The sequence below is a fragment of the Chiloscyllium punctatum genome, chromosome 36, assembly GCF_047496795.1.
Source record: "Chiloscyllium punctatum isolate Juve2018m chromosome 36, sChiPun1.3, whole genome shotgun sequence".
Classification (NCBI taxonomy): domain Eukaryota; kingdom Metazoa; phylum Chordata; class Chondrichthyes; order Orectolobiformes; family Hemiscylliidae; genus Chiloscyllium; species Chiloscyllium punctatum.
Window position 1 is genome coordinate 33,060,805 of NC_092774.1, and position 5,949 is coordinate 33,066,753.

The 5,949-nt window shown below is 47.2% G+C and overlaps 1 non-coding gene across 1 annotated transcript; it reads left to right on the plus strand.

Annotated features, from left to right (window-relative positions):
* Nucleotides 1-5,527: 5,527 nt before the first annotated feature.
* trnae-uuc (transfer RNA glutamic acid (anticodon UUC)) lies at nt 5,528-5,599 on the plus strand. The gene has a single exon. It is a non-coding gene; the product is annotated as a tRNA-Glu (tRNA).
* Nucleotides 5,600-5,949: the final 350 nt, after the last annotated feature.

The window sequence follows — 5,949 nt, forward strand, 5'->3', positions numbered from 1 at the left end:
GAGTCATCCCCACGGCCCCGAGCTGAGGGACTGCAGGCGGTCCAACACGGAAGGGACGGTTAAAAATGAACCAGATTTTCTCCCTCAGCCTCTTTGTCCCAGAGATAGGCAGCGGGACGGCATAAACACGTAGCATCATTCTCCCGCCGACAGAGGTGGTTCATCCCATCGAGTCCACGGCGATTCTCTGCCACTTGTCTCTCTCTGAGGTGATTCACAATCAGTGATATCTGTCCTAATAGTAAGGGACTGTGTCTGAGTGGTGATACGGTTTCTGACATGCAGATCATCTTGTCATTCATGTCCGAACCGGCGAGGCGAACGATGGCAGGGAAGGCACGAAACCACAAGGTATGCGTCTCAGCTCATTGGCATCTCAGAGAAGTGGGTTAGCGATTCAGTTCATAGGAAACCGACGAAGAACAGGAGAAGACCACTCAGACCTCCAAAAGCACGTTACTTGAACGGTGTGAGGTTCGTGAGAGTATCGGTATGATATAGGACATTCCGACACTCAGGAAGTAGGTGCAAAGGCAAGATACAGAACAGAGCACAGCACCATTACAAAAGGAAGCTGCTCAAGGAGACATCGAGCAACAGCGGAGGATGGTTTCGATCCATCGACCTCTGCGTTATGGGCCCAGCACGTTCCCGTTTTCCAAGGTCCCTTCAGCCTTTTGGCTGGTATGTGGCATGCACATTCGAGACTGATGTCAAAGATCTCCACTGCTGGCGTGTAATATGCTGTTCCACAGACGTATGGAGGCTGTGTAAGTATAAACATTTTTTCGAACTTCCCACATTCTGTTGGTCAAACTGTGATTTCATTCTGAATCACAGCCTGTGTCACAGCGCAGACGGACGCCATGCGGCCTATCTTCGCTCTGCTGGGTCGACACAGTAAGGAAACGTGGGTCTTTATTCGTATCATTCTCTTGCCTTCTCCATGTAATTCTGCACATTGTTACTTTAAACATGATCACCGAATTCCCGTTTGCGTCGATAGAATCTGCCTGTTTGTCAGTGTCAGTTCGGGATTTACTGACCCTAACCATTCCCTGTACGAAAGCGTTCTTCCTAATGTCACTTTTGGTTCTTTTCCTCAATACTTTAAAACACTGCCAAATCGTTGCCGATCCTTTCAGGCGTGGGAGCATTTTAACTGCATTACTTTCTCTGCCTAGACTTCGCATGACTTGGAAAGCTTCAATCAGGCCAGATTTCAAACTTCTGTTCTCCGAGCAGAGCTGTCCTAATTTTCCAATCTTGCTTCACTGCTGACATTCCTTAAACACGGGACCACTGATGTCAATGCTATATTCCATCAATTCTCTTGCTTGCTTCCTGCCCAATTCGTTGTCCAATGGAGTTTAGCGAAGGCGCTTTTTGAGAAAATGAAGCAGGCACTCGTGCACAAATCAGGAAACGTGGGCTCGTTTAGGATTTCAACCGGGGATGTCTCGCAGTGGAAAATGTACAGCGAGAATCATACCCCTAGTCCAAGAAGCCACACATACTACGAGCTGCCACTGCCACTTCACATCTTCAACCAGCTGAGTCTTGCTCAGTGTGAAATACATTTGACATTGCTCTGAGAATTGCAAGCGGCAAAGGGTTTCCAGAACAGCTGCTTCTCATTCTGTCTCCCTGCTGCTGTTTGTCCCGGCCCCAGGAACCGAGCCCTCTCGACTGGCAGAAAGTTGAACCATTTTGTTTCTAAACTTGTCTCTGACACCGGATTGCCCAGTGACAAGCATTGCCCTCCTCAACATAGGGTACAGAGAACAACAGAAGACCACTTAGACCTCCACGAGGGTGTCATCTCAACTGTGCACATTGGGCCAGGAAATCAATGTGAAATATTTATGTCGAAGTTTTTTTGGGAAAGAGATGAGAAGGCGAGGTGCAGAACAGTGCGCCGTCTTCCGGGAAAGCTGCAAAAACGACATTGACTGAATAGGGGAGATGGTTTCCCCTCTGGGTGATGCTCCAATCACGCACCCGCAGACATATCACCGTCGTGCAAATATAAACTCTGTCTAAATTCCCACATTCTCTTTTTTCGAACTGTGATTTCTCCAAAAGCACAAAATTACAACACTCGCAAAATTCAAACTTTAACAAAGTGCTCATAGATATATTTAGCGAACACCTGGAAGAAATTTGAGAGCTCTTGAACTTTAAGTGGAACGAAGGGAAGCTTGCCGCGAGGCTGTGTAATGTGGAGATGTGTTCCCCATGTTAACTGATAGTGGTTGACCATCTCAGTGCTTCCCGATGCAGGGTTGCCCTGACCCACAGGACAGTTTGATAAACTGTCCCGGGGGATTCCAGCCGTACCGTGACGTCATAGGGCGAGACCCCGCTGATGGCCTGCAGCTGCTGTGACACAATAATGAGGCTGGCCCCGGAACATGAATACAAACTAGTTCGTGAGTCACGTGGCACTAAATCATTCGATGGAACGTTCTTTCAACTTTATGGATTTATATGTGAGAGGAGGGAAATGGGCAGGGCTTACACCTCGGGTCCACTCTTCCTTCATTTGCAACACCCCACACCCACCTCCCATTGTCCCAAGGCACTTTCCCCTGCAATCACCAAATGTGTAATACCTGCCCATTTACCTGCTCCCTCCTGAATATCCAAGGGCTCGAACATAACTTCCAGGTAAAGCAGCACTTTACCTGCACATTGGCCACAAACTAGTCTACTGCATTCGTTGCTCACAGTGTGGTTTCCCCAACGTAGCATGAAGCATAAACTGGGTGACTGCTTCGCAGAACAGCTGGGTTCTGCCCGCAAAAAAAGGCCTTGCGCTTCTGATTGCCTGTCACTTTAACACGCCACCCTGTTCCCTGGCCAACATCTCTGTCTCAGGCATGCAGCAGTGTTCCAGCAAAGCTAAGCTCCTGGTGGAAGACCAACGCCTCAGTTTCCACTTGAAGATCCTATAGCTCTCCGTCTTCAACATCGAGTTCAATATTGTTTGGACCCGAACTGCCCCATGCCCTTGACCCCTACCTCACCCACTCGAGGCCTTGTTATCACATAGTCTGCTGTTACACACGACTTATTGTTAGCCAGGAACAGTCTCCATTGACAGTTATTCACCCTCCTACACAGATAGCTATTCACTCCTTTGTCCCTCCAATGTTCTCCCTCTGAACTTGCAGCAAAGAGACCAATGTGGACTGATATCCCTGAGCCAGCTGTTTGTCCCATCTCCAGGAACAGGTCCCTCTCCACTGGTGGATAATTAAACTATTTTATTGTTGCGCCGACGTGAGGAGACTGTGTAAATATAAACTTTTTCTAAATACCCACCTTCCGTTTGTCGAACTGTGAGTTCACTCTGAATCACAACACGTGTCACAGCGCATTTGGAGGCCCACCTTAGCTCTGCTGGTTCTTCACAGCAAGTAAATGAGAGTCTCTATTCGTATCATTCTCTTGCCTTCTCCCTGTAAATCTACACATTGTTACTTTGAACATAACCACCGAATTCCCTTTTGTGTTCTTGAATCTGCCTCCTTGTCACGGTCAGACAGGGATTTACGGATCCGAACCACTCCCTGTGCGAAAATGTTTTTCCTAATGTTACTTATTTTCCAAATGCTTTGAAACCTCTGCCAATTTTTTGGGAAATTGAAAGGATTCTCATTCCTGCACATGAGGCTGAATTGATTTAATTTCTAACGTAAAGGACTGCGGATGCTGAGAATCTGAGACAGAAAGAGGAACTGCTGGAGAAACTCGGCAGGTTTGGCAGTGCCTGTGGGAGAAAACAGAATTCTGAAATATTGTCTCTGATTCTCTTTCCACCGATGGTGCCTGACCTGCTGAGTTGCTCCTGCAATTTCTGTTTCTGTTTTTAACTGAAAGTTCATTTCATCTTTCGGGATGAAACAACCAGACTCGGCATGTGCAGATGTTTAACCCTTTCGAAACCTGTGAAGTGATTGGATTCAAACAAACCCAGCAATAATTCACTTTTTCTCAGCTCCAGAGGCAGAGAGACCTGGGAAATGAATCTGTCAGTGTGGTTCTTTATTCGTGGGTCGAGTGGTTAATACGATGGATTTGAGATTGATTGCGGTTTCCCCACGAGGTTGTGAATCTTGCCGACTCGAGTTGAGAAATGTCGTCAAAAAGAAAGGAAGACTGTTCCCCGGTTTCTTCTTTAAGATTCAAATCAGTGGAGGGGTCGGAAATCTGCAACCCACTGCCAGTCAGGGTGGAACAAGCAGATACCCACAGAGCTGCTTTTGAGGCTCTGAGCCAAGTATTTGGAAATGAGACTAGAACAGTGAGGGGCGTGAAGTCATGATCGAAGTTAAGCAGGCACCTGAGGACAAAGGTGTTTTATTTGCCAGTGAAAGATACTGCTTGACAAATTTGGGACTATGGAAGGGAAGCAGTGGTGGTGATTATCTTTGGCTGTTCCTCTTGTGAATGTTCCCATTGCTGCGCATGTCCGTGTTAACGTCTGAACTCTGCAGCATGGTGGCGTTAGATACGCACAGGGCCGGGGCGCAATGGATGATGCATCTGACTCCACCTACCTGTTTGAAATGCAGCTCAAAGCTTCTTCACACACCCCAATTAATCTTTCTCATTGTCCTGAAGCCGGCATACGGTTTGAATTCCCGATCTGCGGGAATGAGTATCCTTTCACTGTCTCGCGTCAGTAAATGTCCCTGAGAACATCAGAGTCAAGTCACAGCGCTGTCAGATGAGGGGAAGCTGAAATAGTCCCACACGCTGCTCATGGGCACATTTCACTTTCCCCAACTCACCGCCCCAACCACTGCGGCTCTTGGGAGTGGAAAGGGAACAAACACCAAAACCCAGTCTCATCTTTGTAAATCTTCATGAAATAAGAAAACTTCGGGTCTTCCATCCTGGGCTGACAGCGTTGATTTTAAATGGCTGTCCAGTCAGTGTCGATTCGTTTTGGCTGAAAAAATCTTACTTATCTCATCCCAGCATTTCTTGCCACAGAGAACTGTGTGGCAGAGTTCATGTATATATTTCCTTGTATGGTATTTTGTAAATAACATTCGTTCGCTGGTTGTTTGTATCGGGTATTTCAGGTTCATTAGCCGCTTTTTGAGTGTGTTGGTAAGTTTGTGGGCGACCATGATGCTGAGAGGGTTAAGTTTTCTGGACATCATTTCCCAGATGTCTTTAATGTAAAGTAATGTGCTAGGGTTTCTGCAGACGTTGTGTCTGCTTGTGTCAGTTTGTTGATGTGCAGAGTTGGAGGGGGGGCTGATATTTTGGGCCATAGGGCGATGGGGTTGATTGGTGCGGGTGTCCTGGAGATGTTCCCTCAAGCGCTGTGACTTGACTCTGCGAGGAGTCTCCAGTGTCCCCAATGGAGAGGAGACCGCATCGGGAGCAATGGATACAAGAAATGACAATGTTGGATGCACAGGTGAAAGCCTGCGAACTACCGCGGCCCAGGTTCGATTTCCGGCCAGCAACGTAATTTTCAGTAGAGCTGAGAGCTTTTGCCCGTGTCTCCCTGGTGGTCTAGTGGTTAGGATTCGGCGTTTTCACCGCCGCGGCCCGGGTTCGATTCCCGGTCAGGGGAGCCATTTTCTCGGAGTTTATAGGCTACCCGTACTTCTTAAATATGCTGTTCAGTTTTTTTATTTATCTTCGTCGTTCCTGGGTGCTGCAGTGTGTAGTGGCTCGTTGAAATAGTGTCCTGATTCAGATTTGTTTGTATGTGTAGGGATGATTGCTTCTGCAGTTCTTGCATTGCGTGCATTGTTTTCCTGTAGACGCTGTTTTGAATTCCCCATTGACTGTTCGCTCTCCTGTGACATCTCGAAATGGCACTTTGTTGTTGTTCTCCTCTTTTGTGAATTTTATGCCAGTAAGGATATTGTTGATGGTGTTGTCGGTGTCTTCAAATTTGTTTCATTTTTTGATGACAAA